The sequence below is a fragment of the Ursus americanus genome, chromosome 3 (assembly GCF_024610735.1).
Source record: "Ursus americanus isolate L20-20 chromosome 3, mUrsAme1.1.p, whole genome shotgun sequence".
Taxonomy (NCBI): Eukaryota; Metazoa; Chordata; class Mammalia; order Carnivora; family Ursidae; genus Ursus; species Ursus americanus.
Window position 1 is genome coordinate 80,337,458 of NC_142129.1, and position 27,713 is coordinate 80,365,170.

The 27,713-nt window shown below is 35.4% G+C and overlaps 1 protein-coding gene across 1 annotated transcript in view; it reads right to left on the minus strand.

Moving 5' to 3' along the window:
* Nucleotides 1-27,713, minus strand: part of GNAI1 (G protein subunit alpha i1) — a 312,759-nt gene that overhangs the window by 283,305 nt on the left and 1,741 nt on the right. The window contains exon 2 of the mRNA XM_045793389.2: nt 21,473-21,559. The gene's annotated coding sequence lies outside the window, so the exon portion shown is untranslated. The remainder of the gene's footprint in view (nt 1-21,472; nt 21,560-27,713) is intronic.

The window sequence follows — 27,713 nt, forward strand, 5'->3', positions numbered from 1 at the left end:
TGTATATGAGCTCAGTAAATTCTGTCCCAATCAAAAACATTCACTAATTGAACAAATGATGACACCCTCACCTTCTTAAGTAGTACCCATTCAGAAATTACCTCCCGTCTTGAGAAAGAAGAACAAGACTGGAAGTATCACAATTCCCGACTTCAAGATACACTATAAAGCCATAGTAATCAAAACAGTATGGGATTGGCACAAAAACAGACACATAGATCAATGGGACAGAATAGAGAGCCCAGAAATAAACCCACACTTAGATGGCCAATCAGTCTATGACAAAGGAGGCAAGAATATACAATGAGAAAAAGACAGTCTCTTCAACAAATGGTGCTGGGAAAACTGGACAGTCACATGCAAAGGAATGAAACTGGACCACTTTCTTACACCATATACAAAAAATAAATTAAAAATGGATTAAAGATCTAAATGTGAGACCTGGAACCATAAACCTCCTAGAAGAAAATGTAGGTGGCAATCCTTTTGACATTACCCTTAGCAAAATTTTTCTACATTTGTGTCCTCAGGCAAGGGAAACAAAAGCAAAAATAAACTATTGGGACAATATAAAAATAAAAAAAAGTTTTGTACAGTGAAGGAAAGTATCAACAAAACAAAATGGCAACCCAGTGAATGGGAGAAGATATTCACATATGATATATCTGATTGGTGTGAAAATCCTAAATATATAAAGAACTATTACAACTCCACACCAAAACCCACAAATAATTTGATTAAAAAGCAGGCAGAGGACCTGAATAGACATTTTTCCAAAGAAGACATACAGATGTCCAACCAATGCATGAAAAGATACTCAACATTACTAATCATCAGGGAAATGCAAGTCAAAACTATCATAAGATGTTACCTTACACCTGTAAGAATGACTAAAACCAAAAAGACAAGAAATAGCAAGTCTTGGTGAGAATGTGGAGAAGGAACCCTCAAGGACTGTTGGTGGGAATATAAATTGGTGCAGCCACTATGCAAAATAGTTTGGCGGATCCTCAAAAAACTTAAAAATAGAAATACCATATAATTCAGTAATCCCACTACTGAGTATTTATCCAAAGAAAACAAAAACACTAATTTAAAAAGATATATGCACCCCTGTATTTATTGCAGCATTATTTACAATAGCCAAGATGTGGAAGCAACCTATGCCCATTGATAGACAAATGGATAAGGAAGATGTTATATACACATACACATACAAATGAATATTACACAACCATAAAAAAGGATAAGATCTTGCCATCTGCAACACCATGGATGGAACTAGACAGTATTATGCAAAGTGAAATAAGTCAGTCAGAGAAAGACAAATATATGATTTCACTTACATCCTGAATCTAAAAAATAAAACAAACACACAATCCAAAAAACAGACTGAAATCAGAGAACAAACTGGTGGTTCCCAGAAGGGAGGTGGGTGAGAGATGGGTGAATTACATAAAAGGGATTAAGAGGTATAAACTTCTATTTATAAAATTAAAAAGTCATGGAAATGAAAAAGTACAGCATAGGGAATAAAGTTAATAATATTTTACTAAAGTATGGTGATGGATGGTGACCACACTTATTGTGGTGAGCACTGAGTAATGGACAGAATTGTTCAATCAACAGGTTGTACACCTGAAACTAATATACAATTGTATTAGTTAATTACACTTCAATAAAAAGAGAAGAAATTACTTCCCATCAGACCAACGCTTAATCCAAGCCTGTTATAAATGTGACTGCCTCCCAGGACTTCCCATAATTACTTCCATATTACCTTCTTTTAGAAACCTAACACTGTAAATACCCTGAGTTTATCCCCTCAGTCTACATGCTATACTTACCTCACTTAACACAACAGATCTGTAAGTTTGAAACTTAGTAACTGATGTAAAAATAGTCTATGTCTATCGTGAAGATTTTATTTCTAAACACATTCAGATTTTATGAAACTTCCCAGTTATCTATCCTAATTATCCATAGGAGTTTTCCCATTACCTCTCTGGCACTCCAAAGGTTGTCTTCATTGGCTTCTTGTATTTAAACTGCCTCTGGAGTCATTCAAGTTTAGACTCTGAGGTCTTCCCACAAATGGTGGTCTGTTCACCTGCCATGATACATGCCTTTTTCCATCCTTAACTGTAATTAGGAATGTTCGTATCTCTCTTCTCTTTTATATATGTCTAGACCGGCCAACCAGATAGAAATATTTATTGTAAGCAAATTCCCATTCTTGAACATGTCTCCCATGATAATCATTTTTATTTCTCTCACTACTTCTATATAGATTTTAAGAAAAAAATGCAGCTTTTAAATCAATCTTGTTTGTCCTTGAGAAATACTAATTCATAGAAATAAAATACATGTATGAGCATTAAAAATTTTCTTCTTAGCATTGTAATTAATGCCATATTTTTTTCTCTACCTCAGCTCAAGAAGATTACTTACCCAAAAAGGACCAAAAATGTATCAGTCTTCAGTGTTTGAACTCACAGTCTCTATGAAATCCACAAGAATCAAAATTTTGTTCATTTAATTTGTGATGATCTAATGAGAAATGTGCAGGTGTGACTGTGGGGATTTTAAGACAATCCTGATAATTTAAGAAGTAAATCAAGTCATATTCACCCTTTGGCCTTGGATACAATTTAAATCAAAGAGAGAGGAACACATTTGGTACTATATACTAATTGTGCAGCCCTTAAAAATGAAAAGGTAATGTAGAAATTCCTTCATTCTGCTAATTCCCCAGCCTAATGTTTCATCCAAGAAACACAATAATGGAAGCAATGTTCTTTTGCATGACCAAATGATAAAAAGAGCCTAAGTAATGAAATGCTACCTATTTGGTAGACTTGTTTCTCACTTTATCATGAGTCCTAACTTCTTAATGTGGGGGTCTAAATACCCTTGGGTCTTTTTCTAAAGTACCTCAGAGAGCCCGTCTTAACTTCAGGGTCTGTTAAATACTCGAAGTCTCAGAAAAGTGGAAGCCATCCTGGATTTCTAACATCAATCTTCGTTTGTTTGAACTTCTAAATGTAGTTGCAGTCCCTGACCAAAGGATACCAGCAAATCATTGCCTTCATCCGCCAAAAGTGGTGGGCCACTCTTGCTAAGCCTTGTCTCTGAGGCTCCTATTCTTTTGAAGTTGACTCTTATTCAAACCAGCTGACATGGCTGCAGCTAGGGCTCAGTGTGCCACGTGTAATTTTGGTCTCTAAGTCCCACTTCTTAGACCTATATTTAAGGCTTTCTAACCCACAAGAATGTCAGGGATTTCTGTCACAGCCATTGCTCTAACACCAAGAACAGTGACTGGCATATGTCAGAGGCTCAAAGAATGAATAAATTCAAGGGCTGAACCATTCATTGTCCTTCCATGAGAAGCAATGTGTCACTTCATAAATTTTAACTGCAAAAATACCTTAATATTGTGATTGAAATTAGCTTGATGAAACCTGGGTCATATATGAAGAACGACCTTTAAAAATATGACCTGATGACTCTCAGTCTACCATCATCTCACCAAGCAATAAGTTTCTTTTCTCACTTAACAGAGAAGTTAATGAATGGGGTGGAGAAAATAAACAGAGGGTGATTCTATTTCATTATAAGTAATGGAGCAAATAATCTTTAGCCCTCTATGGAAAAATAAAGGGACAAAGGATTAACTTGTACCCTGTTTTAAGGCACATAAGTTTTCACAAAGACCAGGCACACGCAGTTGGTTGGGGTTTGAACCATCACTGAAAATTAAGTCAATAAAATGATTAACACCATGATATGTCACCTCTCTACAGGTTAGCTAAAGTGGAGTAACACAAATTTTATTACACAGAATTTTTGATAATAGCATCATAGCACTGTTTCTTATGTTTATAAAGCATCACTTGTGAACTTAAAGAAAGGTTATACACAGCTTTGCAAACAGCCCCAGATTATGGTTACTGTAGTAATGTTTACCATGGTTAATATTGGAGCTGCAGAGATTATTAGCTAGAAATATTAAACTTGGCACAAAGTCCCAAAACACACACCCAAAAAGTAAAATTGAGGCGCCTGGGTGGCCCAGTCTGTTAAGCGTCCAACTCTTGATTTTGGCTCAGGGCATATCAGGGTCATAAGGTCAAGTCCCACATAGAGCTCCATGCACAGTGGGGAGTCTGCTTGAGATTTTCTCTCTCTCCCTCTCCCTTTGCCCCTCCCCCTACTGCTGCACGCTCTTTCTCTCAAATAAATAAATAAAACTTAAAAAAACTTCATTTATCACATGCTTTCCTCACAATTGAGGTTATGTTGGGAAATAGATATTTAAGAGAACATAGTGAGTTGGTGTAACTTTAATCAATATATAAATTCAAGCAATTCTTTTCTTTATGTGGGGAATATTAACCAGCAAAAAAGAAGATAGATATGTGAAGATAAACATATTTGGGGGCTGCAAATGACTGTATATTAAGTCCACTATCAATTTTCAGATATGGAAACCAAATAAAACCTATATTAAATGATTTGCTTAATATGAAACAGGCTGCTGGTGGCAATACAAAAGTCCACAGCACTCTCTCCTTTTGCCTTGTGTCTCAGATGCTCATAGTGTCACCTTTCTTCTGTTCCAGTCATGATCTATCACTTCAAGGAAGTCTTTACAAGTTCCTTAATTCACTTATCCCATTCTCCTCTCATTTCAGCTTTCAAGCAAAATCTATAATCCGAATAAATCCATTGCACGTTATGCTTGTCTAGAGCCCAAGCTCAGGGGATGCATATCTGGATCATCGGGGAGCTGTTTCCTCTCGCTCCTTGTTCCACTACCCATCTAGCTCCAAATGAACGCTGAGTCCTATCTGTTAACACTTCCAACTTCCCCTCTTGGTTTCTATTTCTCTCTATTCCCACCAACATCCCAACGTACAGGATATCATTAAACTCCAAACTTATTATTACAGAACATTGCAAACATACACCGAAGTATGGAGAACAGTATAATGAAGCCCCTCATCTCCATTTTCAATAATTCAGTAATTACAATGTAACCGGCTAATCTTATTTCATCTCTATCTTCAGTTACGTTGAAGTCACTGCAGACATTATTTAAGTTTATCTGTAAGTATTTCAGAATGTATCCATAAATATAAATGACTATGTAAAAAGCAATCATAATACCAATAATTCCATAATATCATCAAATATTCAGCCAATGACACAGTTCCCCAATTCTCTAATGTGTTTGTTTCACAGTATGGTTATTTGAATTGGGATCCAAATAATAATAACAATTCCATAATTGTCATAGGGTGATCTATTTCTGAAGTCTTTTTTAATCTCTTACATTTATTTATAGCTTTTTATTGTTGTTGAAGAAACGAAGCAATTTGTCATGTAGAGTTTCCCAGAGCCTAGAGTTTGCTGATTACATCCCCATCATGTCATTTAGCATTTTCCTCTCACCTTGTATCTTTAATGAATTTTCAGTGGAAGGTAGAAGCTTGATCTGATTTATGTTTGGATCAAGTTGTGCTGTGGCACTCCAAAGGAGGCACATAGTCTACTTTCCTCACTTTAGTTATGTTAACATGAATTGATTATCATGGCCTGTGTCCATTAATAAATTAGGTGTTGCAGAATTATGCTACTAGTACAAACTTCTAGTTATAAAATAAATAAGTCACAGATATGAAAAATACAGCATAGGGAATATCGCCAGTAATACTGTATTAACATTGTATGGTGACAGATGGTGACTACACTTACTGTGGTGAGCTTTGAGTAATGTATAGAATTGTCAAATCATTATGTTGTTCACCTGGAACTAATACAACATTGTATATCAACTATACTTCAGTCATAAAAATTAAAAAATAAAATTTAAATTAAATAAAAACCAGGGGATACAGTTTGTACAGGAAAGGCAGAAAACTGCCAGGTTCTTTTCTTTTATTTACTTTTCATAATACTGAGTTAGTCTTCAAATATCTTCTAAAAGTGATCAGTGAGTTTCTTTTTCTTTTTTTTTTTTAAGATTTTATTTATTTATGTGACAGAGAGACAGCCAGCAAGAGAGGGAACACAAGCAGGGGGAGTGGGAGAGGAAGAAGCAGGCTCCCAGCAGAGGAGCCCGATGTGGGACTCGATCCCCGGATGCCGGGATCACGCCCTGAGCCGAAGGCAGACGTTCAACAACTGCGCTACCCAGGCGCCCCGATCAGTGAGTTTCTTATTTTGATTTAGCATCATTATTAATTTGTCAATTTAATCGTATTTGATGTTTTTCAATATTTTCAATTTATTATCCTTAGAGATGCTCAAATTTTCTGATTTTTAGGCTAGTGGAATTCTATTCAGGTTGGCTCCTGGTTCTTTATATATAATTCTGGAAGCCTTTGATGTCTTGCTTCTTTGCGTTTTTTTTGAACAAGAGGTTCAGTCTCATCTTGATATTTCCTGCCCTAACCCTGGAATTAACTATTTTTCTAAGAAGCCCAGTTTCTTTTAGTGAAAAGTATTAGTTAGATAAACAAAATCTGGGGATTAGGAGAGTTTATTGCTATTTGTTGTTTCAATTTTCTTGACTGTTTCAATGGGTGAAGTGATAACATTTTTCATACTTCCACATCAAAATCAGAACTACCTGATTTTTATATACATGGCTTTTATATACATGGCTTTTATATATATGGCTTTTTATCCATGCTGAAAATCTGGATTTTCATCTACACCACCATAATGACTCATTTGATTTATCTGACACTATACACAAACAAGTTTCGGAATACCAATATCAATATTATCCCCAACAATACGGTTACAGAAATCAGTTTAACGTTTTGTAGCCATTCTTTCTTCATTTTTGGAGTATAATCCCACCAAGAATACACAGATAAATTATTGTGTTTTAAGCCCACTCATAATATTAACCCTCTGTGGTTGTTCAGTACATTTTTAGGTTCACCTATTTTAAATCTGCTTTTGATTTTTGAAATTTTTTAAAAGATTTTATTATTTATTTATTTATTTATTTATAGAGATATGTATATGTATATAAAGATATGTGTATGTATGTGTATAAAGATAGAGACAGAGAGAGAATGAGAGGGGGAGGAGGGGCAGAGGGAGAGGGAGAGGGAGAAACAGGCTCCCTGCTAAGCAGGGAGTCTGACATGGGGCTCCATCCCAGGACCTTGGGATCATGACCTAGCTGAAGGCAGATGCTTAACCAACTGAGCCACCCAGGCGCCCCACTGATTTTTGGAATTTTTTAAAAACAAGTTTATTTTTGTAAATATGTAAAATAGTTATACATGTCCAAAATAAAATCACAAAACATGTTATATTAAGGAAATAGAACTTCTGCCCTTGCTTTCTCCTTCCTATATCCTCCATTAATACCTACAGGCAGTTGGTAAGCTTATTTTACTACAGTGTATCTATGTTGTCAGGGCATGTAGCTCTTATATTCTACACTGTCTCCCTTATGTCATTTAATCTTACATTGTTAGGTAAATATAATTTTTTTTTTGCTTAATACCAGTCCTTATACTAGTCATGTTGGTTGTTTGAATCATGTTCCCTAGTAAGATTCTCAGGAAGAGTTCATAGAACTCTTTTCTCTGAGTAGTGCTTTTCCTAACTCGTAGTCTGCAGTCTTTATTCTTGAGTCTAAGTTTGCGTGGTACATATAAGTCTTAGCTAAAATTTTTTGCTTTTTGTGAATTTCTTAAATATGCTGTTCTTTTATCTTTTCGCATAATGTATAGGTGAAAGTCAGGTTTTCTTACCATTATATGTGACTTTTTGCTTGCATACTCAAATAGTTTATTTTCTTTTTCTTGAAATACAATAGATTTTTTATTGCATTTTTATAGTGACTATCTTGGCTACTCTGGATCTGTTTCAAGGTTCATGGTCTCAATATTTTGTTTCAAATATTTTTTTAAATGAAAGTTTTCATGGATTATAATTTCTATTATTTTTTCTGTTCCACTCTCTATTTTTAATATCTATCATTTTATATCAAGTTCCTGTTGTTACATTATTCATCCCTTTTTGATATTTAAAACTGTCCATTAAGACTGTGATATTCCAATCTCTAAGAAAATAGCCTAAATTATATACTTTTTTCGTGCTGCTGCATTATTCCATTTTTCACGTCAGAAGTTGAATTTTATCTCAATACTTCTCCCTACATTTTTTTCTTTAAAAAAAAAATCACTTTTCACTTCACTCTGTTCTGATGGATCTACTGAACCAACTAAGAAAATGGTCTCAGGAATGAATTACTCTAATATATTTTAAGAGTTCATTCTCACAAGTTTTATACTTCTAATGCATATTATTTTGCCTTGATATTCTGCGCCTAAAAATACTTAAAACACTGAACTATACTAATACAGGTAACATTATTAAAATTAGAAACTTATTAGCCAAACATTGCCTCAAGATGTACTATATTTTTCCTAGCACTTATACTTGAGGGCCTAAAAAAACATAAAAATTAAAGAATGAGTTTAAATTTTTTTAATTTAAAAAAACTTTGAAAGCATACTAAAGCAACTGCTGGTATTTATTCATTATAGAAGTCAAATTAGTATTCCTTCACAAATGAACTAATACATTGCTCTTTGTATTTTCCTTTCTTACATCTGTATTTTTGCCCTGGTTTGTATTTTTGGGAGGTGGGGACACAAATGGGTGCCCAGTTCCAAGTGTATGGTATAACTAAAGCGTGGGGGAACATTTAAGCTTCCTCTGATCTTCCTTCCTTCTCTGTTCCTTTTTAAAGTTTTATTGATTTAGTCATAAAAACTGATTACAATAAAAACCGTTCTTACCATCTTTGGTATGAGGCTGGGTATTCAAATCTGTCGCAATCCTAAAATGTGGCTCCAGTAAATGCTTTTGCAACTTTTTGAAATACTAAGTTCAAAGAGAGGATGTTCTTACATCCTTGAACTACTAATGACACTTTTAAAGTTTTGTTAATATTAAAATATTCAGGGGAAAATATTACATCAAAGTAGAGGCAATCATAGTATAATATGGAGATATATGAGGAATGAATGTACAGGAAATCTTAAAAGTGTGGCCAGGCAGCTACATATTAGAAATTAGACAAAACAAGAATTTAAGGACATCAAAAGGAATTCCAAAATATGTGATGTATAAGTACATCAAAAGTAGGGGATAAGGTGTCCTTATTTGATAAAGGAATAAAAAGGCTATTGAATCTAAAAGAAAGTGATATCTTTGCCTAAAAGATTTGAAAGGTGCCACTTTCAAATTATTAGCACTCTGGAAATATTAACAAGCATTGGTATATTAAGGTATGTTTAATATGTAACTGTTCCAGTACAAGACAAAAATGAAGTCTTCTAGAGATTTTGGAAAACTTTTGGCTAAAATACATAACCAGATTGGGGGAAAAAAGGGTAAAATTGAGCAACTTTTTGAAAATCTTTGAAATGACAGCCAACATTCAACTTGAAGAGGATTAAATTAATATGTACAGATTCACAATGGAACAGAAAATGGACCCACAACTATATGGTCAACTAATCTCTGACAAAGTAGGAAAGAATATCCAATGGAAAAAAGACAGTCTCTTCAACAAATGGTGTTGGGAAAACTGGACAGCAACATGCAAAGAATGAAACTGGACCACCTTATTACACCAAATTAAAAATAATTCAAAAGGATAAAAAACTTAAATGTGAAATAAGAAACCACCAAAATCCTAGAGGAGAACACAGGCAGCAACCTCTTTGACCTTGGCCATAGCAACTTCTTACCAGTAATGCTGATGGAGGCAAGGGAAGTAAAAGCAAAACTGAACTATTGGGACTTGATCGAGATAAAAAGCTTCTGCACAGTGAAGGAAACAATCGACAAAACTAAAAGGCAGCCTAGAGAATGGGAAAAAATATTTGCAAATGTCATATCTGATAAAGGGTTAGTATCCAAAATCTATAAAGAACTTATCAAACTCGACACCTAAAAAATAAATAATCCAGTTAAGAAATGGACAGAAGACATAATAGACATTTTTCCAAAGAAGACATCCAGATGGCTAACAGACCCATGAAAAGATGTTCAAAATCACTCATCATCAGGGAAATACAACTCAAAACCACGACAAGATAATACCTTATACCTGTCAGAATGGCTAAAATTAACAACACAGGAAACAACATGTTGGTGAGGATGTGGAGAAAGGAAAATCCTCTTACACTGCTGGTGGGAATGCAAACTGGTGCAGCCACTCTGGAAAACAGTATGGAGGTTCCTCAAAAAGTTAAAAATAGAGCTGCCCTCCAACCCAGCAATTACACTACTAGGTATTTATCCAAAGGATACAAAAATATAGATTTGAAGGGGGACATGGACCCAATGTTTATAGTAGCATTATCAACAATAGCCAAACTATGGAAAGGTCTAAGTGTCCATTCACTGATTAATAGATAAGGAAGTGGTATGTGTGTACATATACAATGGAATATTAGGAAGCCATTAAAAAGAATGTAATCTTGCCATTTGCAATGACATGGATGGAACTAGAGTGTATTATGCTAAGTGAAATAAGTCAGAGAAAGACAGATACCATATGATTTCACTCACATGTGGAATTTAAGAAATAAAACAGATGAACATGTGGGAAGAGGGAAAGAAAAGACAGAGAGTAGCAAACCAAAAGAAACTCTTAACAATAGAGAACAAACTGAATGTTGATAGAGGGAGGTGGGTGGGTGATGGGTATTAAGGAGGGCACTTGTTATGATGAGCACTGGATGTTATGTGTAGGTGAAGAATCACTAAATTCTACCCCTGAAACCAATGTTACACTATATGTTAACTAACTAGAATTTAAATAAAAACTTGGAAGAAAGAAATATGTACAGATTCAGTCTTAGAGAAAAGTAGGCTTCACCACAAACATGTAACCTGGGTGATCTATGCCTCTACCCGTAGCTTTCTTCCCTTAAACCAGGAAAGCCACAGTAATTTCACTGAAAGGTCACCTACTGTTCAGATATTCATTTCTAAATACTATCCCCCACTGAAATGAATCAGAATCCTTAGTGAAATGCTTGATTATAGATCTTTAGCAGGGAAACAGGAGAATGAGCTGGAATACCTTGTTGTTCTAGACTGGATAATTTATAGCTTATGTGAAGTAAAAAATGAGCACTTTGAAAGACAGAGCTGTGATATGTTGACCTGACAGGAAAAAAAAAAAGAAAAAAGAAAAAAGAAAATACATCCTCTAAAAGAATATCAATTTGAAGACTTTAGTGCTCATAGAAGAATTGAAAAATAAATGAAAGCAAATATCCAGAAACTAATACTATAAATGTGGGCATTTAAACAAAAATTCTTGGGAAACTAATTATATGTGGAGGAACATTCCCACCTTATATCATACAATAAATTCCAGGTAGATAATACATCTATTAAATTTTTGACAAAAATTGAGAAAAATAGTTAATATTTATATATAATCCAAAGTATCACATGCATAATAAATATCCTATTATAAATAAAAGGAACTTCTGTGAAGTTAACAAACATAATTGTAAGATCAGTTCTGATCTTAAAGACAATTCCTCCATTGAGCCCCCATCTCCATTTTTGTGCTCCCCTTCATGGAAAAATACATAGAGTGAGTTGACAACTCAACCTGTTTCCACTTCCTTAACTCCTTTTACTACTTAGTCACTCCCTTTGTCTCTGGATCCACCAGTCCATCTCAGGTCTTATATTCGTCAACTCTCAGCAGGATTGCTATTGAACACAGCTTTGTTGTTTAAACTTTATTCTCTTATTTTTAGTGGCAACTCTCTTCATTTTTCTTTGAGCTCTCTTGGTCCTTCATCTCACTTTGCACTTCGCTTTGTGGGCTTCTCCACTACTCTTGCACTTCTAAATGTTGGAGTGTTCTAAGAATCTGTTTTAGATACTCTTCTTTCTCTTTCCTTAACACTAGGTAATTCCACTGGGTTATTTTATTTTATTTTTTGATTTTAAATATAGAGTATGCACTGATGATTTTCAAAATTCTATCAATATCCCTGAACTCTTCCTTGAACCACAGTACTTATATATTCACCTACTTGACATCTCTCATTATATATGTAATATGTAACTCAAATATAGAACATTTAAAATAGAACCATCTATCTATGTCTTTTTCTCCTCTCATAGTCTTTGCCATTAATAGTAAATGATGTCATGATCTGATGAACAACTTAGGCTACATGCCTGAGAGTTTTGCTTTTTTCCATACATCAAATTCATCACCAAGTCCTATAGAAACAGCCACCAAACAATAACCAAATCTTTATAGATTTCTCCACATCTATACCATCAATCTGGTCCAAGCTACCCTTATTTCCCACTTGAGTCATTATAATATTTGCATAACTGGTTGCACTTCTTGCATACCCTCAACCCCAATTCTTTTGGCACAGAGAATCTAGTTTATTCTCTATAAATAAATATAATCATGTCATAACTCAGCTTGAAACTCTTTAGGGACTTCCTTTGCATTTTGTGTTAAAGTTTAAAATCCTTATCATGACTTATAAATCCTATGCATTTTGACTTCTGCCTGCATTTCCAATCTCTTCTAATAGAACTACCCTCTTCATAAATATATTCTATTCCTACTGTTCTCTTTACTGCTCTTCAAACCCATTGGGATTGTTTGTGGTTTATGGTTTTCCCACATCATAATACTCTATCAGAAATACTTTTTGCTAGATTATATGGCTGACATGTCATTCAGGTCTAAGTTTAATGGTGACTCTGACTGTCCATCTTTGTTCTATTCCTTTAATCTGACTCCCTGACTTTGGCTCAGCATTGTGAACATAAATGTTTAACAACTGACAGAAAGAAAAAAGAGCCCTGATATGTAGTATTTGCTAATTTCCATGGTATAAATATTCCCATAATGGCTAATGCCACCTATCAACAGGACTTTATTGAATGATGATTTGGAGGAAATAGATGGAATCGGTTTTCACATGCAGATGCAGTCTTTGCCAGCATACCACTGGACTATTTGTGAAAAACTTTACTCACCTGCTATCTTGATTTCTGTTTTATCTAATATCCATTATTGGTAAGTCATAGAGCTTGGGGATCTTTTACCAGGTCTTGGTGAGATAAACACAGAAATGAGGGAATCAGAGGATGTTCTGATATTGCCAAACCATGATATGTGTTTACAGTTCTACAAATTTGGTTACTAACTTAAAAATGCCATTCACTTATTTGAAACTCTTGTATATAAATATAAATGGTTTTAATAAAAACAGCCACAGTGAGTCAATCTATAAGGAAGTACATTTATAAAATACAAATATCTTTTTTTTTTTCCCTGGAGAAAGAAATCTCAAACTCAGAGCAGCACAAAACTTAACCAGGACTATTCCAAATATAAGGTAAAATATTTTTCAAAGATGCATGTTTGTCAATCTGGGATGTGGTTTCTGCTCATAGTGTGAACGTAAAAGGCTATGCAAACAGAAAGGAATAAAAACTCTCTTTAATTACAAATGTTTCATGTTTTATGAGTAGAACCTTGGAGTGTTGTAGCTGAAGGATTTTTTTTTTTCCCAGAAATTTTCAGTACAATTCCCTAATTCTACAGTTGAGAAAACGGAACTTTGGAGATCAGGGCTGGTTTAAGATACACTGCTTGACTGTGCAGAATTAGGACTTAAATTTAGGAATCCTAACTTACAACTCAGGGCCCATTTCTGACACCAGGGATGAAATTGTCCCTGTGCAATGGCTCCTCCTTATGCGGCTCCCTGAAAGCACTCAGACCGTCTTGTGCTTGATTCAAAGAAACTCTTCTATTTTTTAAGGACAAGTCATCAACTCTTTTTGCCAAGTATTTAACTGTCTTTCTTATTTCCTATATGGCAACAAAATGAGTTTGTTCTTCAGACAAAAAGGATATGACTTATCCTTAACTAAAAACATGCCTTGTAAAGATGACATTGACCATTTATTAGCTATAAGCTATAGTAATTTCAACTTTGAAAAATATGCATAAATTAAATGAGAAGTTTTAGCTAACCACCAGGAAAAAACGTAATCAAGGTACTAAAACACTGAAATCAGATGATTCAGATGATCTATAACTCATTCATATATAAACGATTCAGTTAGTGTCATCTGCATGTATAGTACTGAGGTACATCATAGTCTGTTATGAAGTTTACCTGTATTTACATGTTTCATAGTCTACTCCTCTTGAATTTGAACCTGTGACCTAAGCAATACAACATGGCAGAAGTGACAGGACACTTTGCTAGTTCTGAAAGTTCGGGGCTTAAGCTTGGCAACATCACTTTTGCATTTTGGGGGCAGTGCATCACATGCACAAAATTCAACTACTGTGAGACCATGATGCTGTGAAAAGCCCAGCCTGGTCACATGGAGAGATCTCATGGAGGAGAGTACAGTCCTCAGTTAACAGCTTTAGCTGAGCTTCCACCCAACAGACAGTATCAACTTTGCCCTCACCTTATCAGTGAGGGCATCTAGGAGTTGAGCCTGGCATCAGTCGAATCGGCCTAAATCATGCCACATGAAGGGGAGATAAGCTGTCCCCACTGAGCCCTGCCCAAAGTACAGAACTGTGAACAAATAAATAAAATGATTGTTGTCTTAAGACACTAAATTTTGCGGGGTGCCTGGGTGGCTCTGTTGGTTGGGTGATGGACTCCTGGTTTCGATTCAGGTCATGATCTCAGGGTCGTAAGATAGAGCCCCACATAGAGCTCTGTGTTCAGTACAGAGTCTGCTTGTCCCTCTCTCTGCCCCTCCCCCCCAACTGTCTCTCTCTAGTGTGCACTCTCTCTCTCAAATAAATAAATAAATAAATAAAATCTTAAAAAAAAAAAGGACACTAAATTTTGGGGTACTTTGTTACACAGCAATAGGTGACAAGAGAAGTTTAAGACCTGGTCTTAAAACCCTCCTACCCAAAGATCATAAAGAAGAAAATAGACCCATAAGCAGAGCAAATGAGTAGACATTCCCCTACCGAGGGTAGTCAGACAGAGCTACGTGATTGCTTACTTTTTATCTAGGAGATTTTAGTTTGTTAAAATGTGGAATATAGAGAACCCTGCCCACTTCAGCATAAAAATGAAACTATTACTCTGCTTTTGTGATATATTACATTCTACACCATTTTACCAAAAACTGGAAAGAATTTCATTCATGACCTTCAATTTATTTTCTCTTTTGAAATGGAAAACAGTGCTACTACTTCACTATTGTTCTCAGAGGAGCCATAGTCAATAACCTTTTAAGTGCAGTTTACATTTTGATACGTATGCAATTCAAAGCATTTCATTAGAAAAGTATTACCAGAGCTAGCATGGTTGGTTCCTTCTGCATGGTTTTACTATGCAACAATAGAGATTTACTTTGGTTCAAATTCAGTAATAATAACGAATTTATTGTTTACTATATTTGCAACTGTCATGATATAAGATAACAGGCTTCATCCCCAGCAGGATCATAATTTCTACCATACTCCCCTATAGTACATTCAGATATAACATTCAACTATATTTCCAATCAGCTTCACAGATGAGTTTGCTTCTGGAAAAGCACATGCATTCAATTTAAGTTTTAGTAATCTGTACCCCCATGAATTTCAATCAAATCCAGTTAACAATAACAACAAAATTCCCTGTGAAATATGATGCTGTTAAATTTCATATATTACAATATGCATTCATGCAAAGAAGTTTTTGGCAGAATTATTATCATTTTTTTATTCTGGTATTTTGACCCAGAGTATACATTCACAGATTTAACCTAGCCCCACTAAGAATGTGTTTGATACATTGGGCACTGTGTATGTTGCATTATTTTAAATAATTTCTTTAAAAGCTTTACAATTTCACAAAACTGTTTATTCAAAAAGTGAAATTGCTGCTGTCACCCTCCTTGAGACATGGAAATCTATCAAGCACCTTACATATGTGCTCTTTCAATTTCCTCAACTTGTATTTCCTTTCCCTTGAAAAATATGTAAGTTGAATATTTTGCTACTCAACTCTAATCTGAATTTTGGTCTTCGGTCTATTTTTTGATCTTTGTTCTCTTGCAGGGAATTCAAATTCAAAGATCATACTCAAGCTTAAGCAATATTTTTCATCAACATATTTCCCAAAATTTATATTAGAGATCATAAAATGGAATAGTAAATCTATAAAGAAATACTAGTTGAAATGGATCTTTGGTATAATTTTAAAAATGAAATCAATACTAAAGATAAGTTGTCCCCATGGCAGGAATATCTGGACGATTCTAGACCACAATGTAGTAGTGTGATAAAGTAAAATATTTCTGCATTTTCCTGTCAAGAGGCAATTGTGCTGTTTCCATGAAATCCACACATTTCAAGTAGAATTAGAAAAAAATATCATCTAGGGATCCTCAGCAAATTCCTTTTGTTTTTAGGTTTAAAGTATTATGTACATAATAGAAAATCCACAGATAGGTTCTTAGCCTCAACAGTAGTAAACTGGACAAAAGAGCCAAGAAGAAGTTTAGGGGAGAAAGTGTACATCATCGAGACCCAAAGATTACATTTAAAACCTGACATCCTATTAAGTTTTATGAGATTACAGTTCAGAGTACATTCTGAGATTAAATATTCATTATTATAGTCATTAAGAAATATAAAGGACTGATGGGAAATACAAATGTGGATGGAAGGGATAAAAATGTTCTAAGAGATATTTTATAATATTTTTTCCTCTTTCATACCACTTTAGCACCTGCACAGTTTTTCTAGAGAAGGAAAAAGTAGAGCACAACTACGTTCAGACTCATGATATCAGGTCATGATAGAAAATGTTTCCTGGGGCTCCTGGGTGGCACAGTGGTTAAGCGTCTGCCTTTGGCTCAGGGCGTGATCCTGGCGTCGTGGGATCGAGCCCCACATCAGGCTCCTTCGCTATGAGCCTGCTTCTTCCTCTCCCACTCCCCCTGCCTGTGTTCCCTCTCTCACTGGCTGTCTCTATCTTTGTCAAATAAATAAATAAAATCTTTAAAAAAAGAAAAGAAAATGTTTCCTAATGCCAAAACTATTAATTCTTTTATCTTCCTTTTTTAACAACTTCTGGCACTTTTTTTGTCTTCTACATTTGTGACATCATTTATAAAAAATGTCAATTTATATAAAGTGATTATGTTCCTAGGTAATACACTTAGAAGCAAGTATATATACAAACAAGTATATATATATAAAAATTTTTAAAGATTATTAATTTGAGAGAGAGAGAGAGAGAGAGAGAGACAGAACACGCATGTGCGCACACAAGGGATGGAGGAAGGGCAGCGGGAGAGGGAAGGGGAGAAGCCAAGGACTTCTTGCTGAGCAGGGATCCTGATGCTGGGCTAGATCCCAGGACCCAGAGATCATGACCTGAGCCAAAGTCAAACGCTTAACTGACTGAGCTACCCAGGCACCGCAGAGGCAAGTATATATTTAATTCTGTTAATTTTTATATGAATTCCCAACTCTTATAAATCATCTTAATCTTATAAGTAATATTTGAAAAACAATAAATAATTTTTCCTAACTTCTGAAATACAGAATTTAGTCATGTATAGATTAAGCAGATCCATTTTCTTCAGCTTGAGAAAATAGGTACAATAAATGACTTCCTGATTTAAAAAAAATAAGAATGTTTGATAAAATATTTTAAAAGCCTTTGATAGTTAATGTTGAGCTGCTAAGATATTAAAGATATTAAAGAGCTAACTCATCCTAAAGGCATTTGATAATGATCTTGAATTTTACTTTTTGTTGCCAAGATACAGGGGGAAAGAGAGAAAACCCAGGAACCACCCTTTCCACAGTGGAGAATCTAATAGCAGACAAACTTACTCCTACAGCTGGGACACTAAAAGGCCATAGCCTCATCTAAAAAGGAACCAGAAATAAACCTGCTTCTTTGAGAATCTAAGTGCTGAATGCAGGTTTAACCCAAAATAAAACTGTGGTAATTCATAACCACAGGCCAGTCCTCCAATGGAGTATGTTTATCTGAGTGGACTAAAAAAAATACAAAATAAACAAAAACTCAAGCTGATATTTCAGTTTTAAGTATTTCTAGTTTATAGTGTCCTAGGAACCTAAGAAAAAGTAAATTCAGATCTTATTTGGAGAAGGCTGTCTTCAAGCTAGGTTTCAAAGACTTTTCACAGAAAAAAATTCCAGGGATTAAGAACCTCCATTGAAACTCATGAACCAGAAGAGAATCAAGGCATTGATTCTTAGAGCCCATGGAGGACACAAAAACCAGACAACTTAGTAAAATCATAAAAATTATTCAGATATTTGAATATCAAACAAAGCATATGTAAAGAAAGGAAAAGACATGACACCAAATACTAGTTATACTCAGATAACATGATTTTCCATCTAGGAAACACAAGAGAAACTACAGATTAATTATTAAGCTATTGAAAGAATTTGCCAATATTGCTGAATATACAATCATTATTAAAGAAGTGATTGCATTAAAAAAGAACAAATTAAAAGGATAAGATGAAGTGCCAAGAAACAAACCATGGTCATATGACAGATATGGCTTTAAGGATAGTGGAGAAAAGATGGAGTTTCAGTAAATAGTGATGGGATAATTGCTTTTCCACGAAATTGAGTCCTTACCTCAAATCACATGCAAATAAATTCTAGGTCATTGCATCAAAATGAAAAAAAGGCAACCCAGTGGATGTTAGCTACACTTACTGTGATAATTTTGCAATGTGTATAAATCTCAAATCATTATGTTGTATAGCTGGAACTAATATTATATGTCAATTTCATCTCACTAAAATACATAAATAAAACATAAAATATATGTTTAGAGAACAATAGAAAATAACAATTATGAACATGGGATAGTGAAAGATTGCTTATATTATACATAATAAACACAAAAAAATAAAAAGGATATTGAAAGGCATAACTACCTTAAGAGCTTCCATTTATCAAAAGACAAAAAAAGTATGCAAATAAATGTTACAAGATATTGCAATTGATAAATATTATTATCAAGATATACAAATCAAAAAGAAAAGCCAAGCAACATATGGTAGATGCTATTTATTGGCTCATTCGACTGCCATTCCTCTATCTTTGTTTCTTCTTGTACCTCAATAGCTATCAAACTAAAAACTATGTTTACTAGGTTCTCATGCAGCTCAGTTTTTGGATGCCAAATGGATCCTGCCAATCAGAGGAATTCACATTGAATTTGTTCAGCTGAGGCCTTTTTATTGTTCTTTTTGGCTGTTTTCCTCTGGGCAAACTGAATAGGTGGAGAAGTGCATCTTTTTTTTCTGCCTTGGCTAGCCTTAGGAGTAGCTTATCATAAATTCATTTGTGCCTGTCAGATAGACTTTTCAGTACCTTACAAGGACTTACTTATCAAGAGTTGGCTATACCTCATGGTCCAATCCAGTTCAAGTCTGAATCATCCCCATCTTCTCTCTCTCTCTTCCTCTCCCCAGATTCACTAAAGTGTGTTTTACAATAAGAAAACTCATCCATTTTAAGTATACAGATTACTGAGTTTAGGTAATTGTGTGCAGTTTTGTAAATATGATCACAATACATTATAAAACATTTACATTACCTCAGAAAAATTTCCCTGGGCCTCTTTGAAATGAATTCTCTTTCCCAATTGCCAGACCCAGGTAATACCGATCTGCTCTCTGTCGTAACATTGCCTTTTCTAGAATTTCACGTAAATGGAACCATACAGAGTATAGTGTTTGACTACCTTCACTTAGCAATGTTTTTGAAATTCACCCGAGTTGTTGTGTGTATCAATAGTTTGTTTCTTGTCAGGTTCCCAGGTTCTGCCATCACTGACCTAGCTTTCTGGGCTGTTAGGAGCTTGCCGCCAGTGCCCCAGCTGGACCAGCCACCATTTTCTGAGGACGTAACAGCCTTCTGACTTCAGTCCCACTCACAAGACCAACCAACACGCATCCACAGACAAGAGACCACTGAGAAAAATCCCAGAACCCAGGGGTGAGGCTGAAGCCCACCCCCATCCCCCCCCGCGCCCCGCACCACGGAGACCAAGACGGACCACATTAGAAGGGTAAGAGAAGTGGCTCCGCTCCCCGTCGCCATCCCCCAGGCCAGCAAGCGCTGCCTCAGGAGGGCTCCTCTGGGCCTACAGGGTCACAAGGGGGTTAAAGAAAACCGGAGGTGGACATCCAGTTTCCCCAGTATTGCAGGACTTTTCCCAGGGCCCCACTCGGGGCTCGCCTGGGAGCAATCCCTGGGGGATCTGCGGGGTCTGAGCAGTGGAGGGGGCGGGGCTTACAGCAGCCAAGCGCCCAGCTCTTACTTACAGTTGCACCTGAGCGGGGATCCCAGCCGGGCCTCTGACGGTCGTTCCCTGTCGCCGGGGGCCTTGGTTGGCAGTTCTGCCTAATTGGGGTCTCTAGTCGGGCTGTAGCAACCCGTTTTACCGCTTCCCCTTGACAGGGAAGCAAATTTGCAGCCTCCAAGCCTGCCCACCCCGGAAGCCTGGCAGAGAACGGGAGCAGCCGCAAAGCACAACCTACAGTGCTGCTGGGGTAGGGAGCCCGGGCAGCCGCCCTGCCCGCCCATTGAACGGTCTGTGGTCCCACGTAACCAGGGAGCCTGAACAGTGACCCTGGGCAGCCTTGCAAGTAACCCACTGTACCACCAGACCGTGCAGCCGCTTATCGCCCACCCAGCAGAGCAGCCCAGCCTGTGAATCATACCACCTTGAGAGACGTAACTACCTCAGGAACTCCATTTATCAAAAGACAAAAAAGCACGGAAATAAATTCTACAAGACATTGTAACTAGTAAAGATTATTACCAAGATATGTTGGTAGGAATGTGAAATGATACAACCACTTTATGAAACTGTGAGGCAGTTTCTTTAAAAATTAACCATATACCTCTATGTGTGCCAGCCATTCTACTGTGTACTTACCAAAGAGAAATGAAAGCATAGTTTACACAAATACTTGGACCTAAATGTTCATAACAGCTTTTTTCTTGTAATTGCCCCAAAATTAGAAACAGCCCAAATATCCATTAACGGATGAATGGGTTCACAAATTGAGGTATATCCATAAAATGCACTAATAGTCACCAAAAAAAAATAATGAACTGACTGCCAAGAACTCTTTTTTTTTTTTTTTTTTTACTGTATTGGCCAGCTAACAAGCTAGAGTCTCCTGGGTCAGAGACAAAGAACTTTCTTATGCACAACAATAGCAGTAGCTAGAGTAGCATGGGTTCCCTGAACCCCCAAGTCAAACAGGACATGAAGAGGACGCATGCAATACTTTGTTACAGAACGAGGAGGACCTCAAGCTTAGGGACTCAAGTATTTTATACTAGGCAATAAGCCTGCTTAAACTTTACCTTTATCATACTGGACAGTACACAAACCTGCCCTTTGCTCTAGAGGGAGACTTTCTATCTTCCAACTCTCTTCTCCATGCAACATCCCTGCAAAAACAATCCAGAATAAAAGCAGTTGGTGACTCTGCTCATAAGACGTGCAGAAAATATGAGAGACCCATGGAGGATTGTCTCCCAATAGTAATAACATGGATGAATCCTACAATAAATATGCTGAGTGAGTGAATCCAGACCAAAAGGGGGGGATAATACTGTATAATTGCATTTGTAAAAAATTATAGAAAATGCAAACTAATATACAGAAGCAGAAAACAGGTCACTGGTTGCCTGGAGATGAATAGGAAAACGTAGGAAAGGGTTACAAAAAGGCACAGAGAAGCTTTTGGGGGTAAAGAATATGACAATTCTGTTAATTTGGTGGGACATTCACAGGTGTATACTTAACGTCAAAACACAAAATTGTACTCTATAAATTAGCAGTTTATTATATATAAGTTTACTCCAATAAAGTTGTAAAAGAACACACAGAAGAAATCATTCGCTGCCTCTCCTTCTTTTTACATATTTGTGAAAAGAAAAAGTTATAAAATTCCTGTCTGCTCTGATATTCTTTAAATCTACTATCAAATTGCATATTGGGCTGACATAGCAATCTGCTCATTGCTTGTGAATTCAGTAAATTATCTCTCACTTCTCTTAATTAATACATGGATTTTCAAAAACATTTAAATTATGATGAGCTAGGAGGCTGAGAATTTTATGATATTTGTGATGGAGTTTCTGAACTCTAATTTGCATTTACCTAAAACAAGTTTCTTATCTTCCATTGTCCTTATGTTAATGTCTGTAATCTCTGAGAAATTCAAGGAAAAGAAAACCCAAAAAACTGGTCGTGTAAGAGGTAATGGAAGCACACTCGCAGAAACACATTTAATTGCATCAAGATAGGTAAAATATAATTTCAGAATTTGACAGTACTTTAAAGACTAAGTCCAAAGCCCTTTCTTACAGTTCAGGAAAGTGAGACCCAGAGAACTGATATTTGCTGAAGGGAAAATAACTTTGGTAGTTACAGAGTTAAGGATTAGAGCTCAGAAGTCCTGATTTCTAGGTCAATATTTTTTCCATTATACAAAATCTATTCCTGGTAATAATATGTATTTCTTCAGTTTTAGGAAATGCATTCTTCTGTATTCATCCCTAAAGGGAAAACAAGGCAATTACATTGCCTGAAAAAAAAAATACTCCTCATATATTATTTCAGAAAATCAATTCAGGTGGTATAAGGAACAAAACTTATTTTTCTACCCAAACACCAACTGAGATCGAAGTGTTCTCACAGGAGCTTATTTACCTCTGTGACACTAATTGTGAGCAAAGTGAGCATGATTAAAGTGGACTTAAGAAAGAAGTTAGTTATTAAGCAGTTAACCTGTCTTCCAAAGTCCTTTTTTTTTTTTAATGTTTTCTTAACAATTTTGTAAGAGGCAATGACTCCTTGACAAGCTACACAATTTTTCTTGCAGGATCCGTTGCCCAACAACATATGTATACACACAGATACGAGAGTTAAAAAACATTTGGACTTTGATGGCTCTACAAATTACCTTACGTTTTAGCAGAAAAATCACTTATTGGAAGCCTTTCGTTTGGCACGCTTTTTCTTAAACCAACAAGCGCTACACTGTTAAGTGGACCTTAGCAGATGGAGCAGATGGAGCCGCGACAGAAGCAGTAAGGGAAAGCCAAAGAGTCCGGGAGGCAAGAAAGAAAGGCTGATGACTATTTTTGGTTTGGGACTCTTTATTATATTTTTATCAACTTTAATTTACACATCTAACTTGTAACTCAGGATTCTGTCAGAAAGGACCAACGTAGCTTCAGAACTCGCTTTCCCCTTATCAAGAAGCCTTAATTGTTTTACATTCTAATGAGCGAACAGCCTGGAGCAAGTGTGTTCAGCTTGTTAAGGATTTTAAGACCAGGTTTTAGGGATCCACAAAAAATAGTACATTCCTTATTATTTGGAGAATTCTGATGTACACCATCTGCTCCTCCCTTTATAGCCATAGGTATTTTATGTCTGGAACCCATTCCTTTACTCGTGGTCTCATCCTCTTAGCCACTTCTGTGTCCTAAAACTGGGGAAACAGGTTTGCCTGTTGGGGAATAAAAGCCTAAACAAAGGAGTATCTGCTGTCATTTAATCTCCTGATGAATACCAGGGACAAACACATGAATCTCAGGTATAAATGCAATCCATAAGGAGAGGATTTTTCTCATTTTTAAAATGTGCAAATTATTTTATATTGAATTATTGAATAGCTAATACATAATTTCAAAAATTATTAATCAAGGCATAGAGCTTTTTTTTGGTTATTTGGGCTTTGTTTTTGCTTTATATTTTAGATGATAAAAAATTGGAAAGATATATTTTGGAAACATAATCTAGTTGTCATTCAATGTTCAAAAATTATTACCATGGTTAATTTTTTTAAAGCATGGTCAAATCAGCACCACCAGGGCATGCTGGAAATCAGAAATTTCAGATTTTGTTCCAATGTTGGTAATGATGCTATAAGCCCTATCTGTATATTCTCATCTGTGCTCAATAGTTAATAGTTTGTTTTTCCATTTTTGCTAAATAGAAGTATATTTTAGTTTGATGACACATTGCCTGTAAGGTACTTTGGCCAGTTGAAAAATGCGAGATAAGGATGGCAAAGTAAAGATAATGATTAAAAGTGAGAATGAGGAAATTCTAATATTTCAAGAGGGGGTTCATTTACTCAAGTAATTCTGAAAAGGAATACCTGCTTTATATATGTAAAGCAACTGGGAATTGTAAAGCCAATGGTGACCAAAAAACCCTACCACATTGCTACTAAAAATCTTAAGATAAGCATGTTTTATTGATCTCAATCTTGGACATGGATTATTAGCTCTTTAATAGTGGCTAGTTTACCAGAATGTCTACTAGACTCATTGTCACATTGCCAAGAGCAGAAGGAAGTGAAAGAATGGGGCAGACTGGATAACCTTTGAAGCCAGCATCTGCACAGAGTTGGAATATGTAAAAAGGGATACGGGGCACAAAAAAACAAGTTTATTGGCATAAGCAATATCATAGAATACACAGAGCTAGGAATTTAGCATCAGGAGACCTGAGATTGAATCCAGCTCTGACACTTATAAAGTGACATTGAGGAACTGAATTTATGTAAATACATATTAGCAATTATCATTACTTTCCTTAAGGGGCTCTGCCTTTTAGTTAATGAAATATATTTATTCAGGATTAAAATAATAGAATAAAACTGACATGAAATTAATTTGTAAGTCAAAACCTGGCTTATATTTCTAATCTGCTGAAATGGTAGGTGGATCAAAGTTGAACTTTAGCTAACAAAGACTGCATAATAATGTCAGAATGCCTCGATCATTACAATTAATTAAGCAAAATACAATTTGTTTAATACCAGTGTGTACTTCGCATCATTACAAGGAAGGAACAATTATATTTCTACATTTTATTCCAATTGGAAATAATCATTGCAAATAAAGATGCTTCTTTACATGCAGATAAGACATTTCTTTAAAGCGTTGTCCATTAAACATGCCATTTATAGAAATATTTCTTCTAGTATGGCTTTTCTTTAAATAAAAAGAATATTGTAAAATTTGATTTTGTTCAGTTCATTAATTGTGGGTAATTTGCCATTCTGACTACTTTTACTTTCTGGGAACAAAAATAAATGTTTCCCTATATCAATTTAGAGGACAGAAGAAAAGCTTAGTTGGCAATGTAGATTCTTCCAAAATTTTCCCCAGAAGTGTACTTTAGACTTTCTAAAATTAAATTCTTCGAGGCCAAGTTACACAATGATGCTACTGAGTACAAAAATGAGATTACACTAAGTGCTATAATGATATTTTAGAGAGTTCGCAAGTCCTGTCATGCCTGCTTTATTACGTACATTAATTCAAGATTATTTTACCCACTTGGGAAGCTCATTTCCTTTTAACATATGTTTCTGATTCAGCTGTAACAGCACACTGACCAAGCCAATGCACTCTTCACTGATGCTTTACAGGGTCCTAAATATCAAAACTGCATCTACCACAAATCAGTAAAATTACTAATTTTATCAGCAAAAATTATTTTGTTTATTAAGTGAATACTTTAAGGTTCTGGGAGCTACTAGAGTTATGAAGAATTAAACACTGACTTTACCCTTAAAGTTTTAAACTTATTTTGTTGATGGGTTTGCTTTTAGAGGCTAGTGGGTAGGAAGCACGTCTTTACAATACAGTTGATAAGAGCAATAGAAGTGCTTTGCACAAGGGTACTAGGCGGCACAATATTGGGGTGGCAGTTGCTGATTGGAGAAGTATTTTATGAGTTCAACTTTTTTAGTGGACTAGGGGGTAGGGCAAATGGGGAGATGTTGGTCAAAATGTACAAAGTTTCAGCTATGCTGGATGAGTAAGTTCTCATAGCTAATGTACAGCAGGGTGACTACAGTTAATAATCCCGTACTGTGTACTTGAAATTTGCTAATGGAGTTGATCTTAAATGTTGTCACCACCAAAACAACAACAACAAAAGTAATTATGTGAGGTGATGAATATTATAATTAGCTTGATTGTGATAGTCACTTAATAATATGTACCTATATCAAAATATCACACTGTACACCATAAGTATATATGTTTTTTATTTGTCAATTATGCCTTAATGAAACTGGAAAAAATTTAAAATTTTGGAAACGGATACAAAAATTGTTTTACAAAGTGCCTTTAAAAAATATTTACACTTTGCAGATGAAAAACAACTGGGACACAGAGAAATTAAGAAAATATCTCAAATGTACACAACTAGTAAAGGGCACAGCCAATGGGCTAACCTATTCTGCGAAACCCATCTGCACATTCATTTTTCTTTGAATAGTCAACAATGCCCTTGAGAAACCAAAGATCCTGATAGTTCTCAGGTCGAATGGGATCAAAGCAGTTAATGAATAGAAAAAAAGCTTCTTATTTGTACATTCCTTCTGGTCTTGTAATTAACAAAGTGGCTCATCTTTATTACTTGGAAAAATGTAGCAAATGTGCTGAGTAGGCAAAAGAGAAGGATGACAGGGAGAAGCTCAGTGTCTTGTTGGTTTATTTGCTTTTGCGTGTGGTGCTTTTGTTGTTTTTTGATGTTTGTTAATCAAAGAAAAGTGAATTTACGGTCCACAAAAATACTATAAGCATCAATAAAAAACCTTAATTCTAAGATAGACTCAGATCCTTACTCCTCTCTGTTAAGGTAAACAAAAATTATTCCAAACTGTTCTAAAAGAATTGTGATACAGATATATTTTTCTTTCAGCATACCCGACAGGGAAGTCAGACTCATAAAAAACAAGAATGTGGGCTGATACATTTTTATACTAATTTACAAGATTTATTAAATGCCATGGGCACTAACATTATTAAGGGAAATAAAAAGTACTGAAATAAAACCCTTTTGTTAAGGGGAGTGAAAAAATAGCTCTTCAAAGTACAATTTAGAATTCTTACTTATTAAATCAATAAAATAAATGGAAAATAAGCAATGGTGTGTATTCATTAATTCTATGGAACAAACTACACATTGAGGTTTATATTAAAACCTAACTTAAGGATAACACATTTTATTCTTACACTCAACGTGATAGGTTTATTTTAAACTATAAATTATTCTTCAAAGATAGTTGATATCTTTACAGTTGAGGGTTTTGTTACTTTTTAAAAAAATTCTATATCAAGTTCATTGAAAACCCACATGAAATTCTACTTATAATTAGATGGCACATTGTACCATGGATGAGAAATATTACCCTTTTTTATCTACTGCTTTAGACATGTAGAAAAGCTGACATCTTCCTCAAAGGTATGGCATCCCCGTAATTCTTCCACATCTTTTTGGGTTAGCAGATCAGGTGGCCAATTTTTAAAGAAAGGGCTTGGAATCTTCACTCTTTTTTGTGTATAAACCATTGTGTGTGTTTGAGAATAACATGAAAGTAACACCAATCTGTGAGGAAACAATGTGTGCGTGCTTTTTACAGTTATCATCCAATTTAAAACTTACTCCCAGGATTAGACCTCATTTAATCCAATACCCTCAGTTATAGAAGAAGAAACTGAAAACCAGAGGGGACAAATTATTTATCCCAAATAATAAATCTAATTATTGATAGCATCAGGCTTA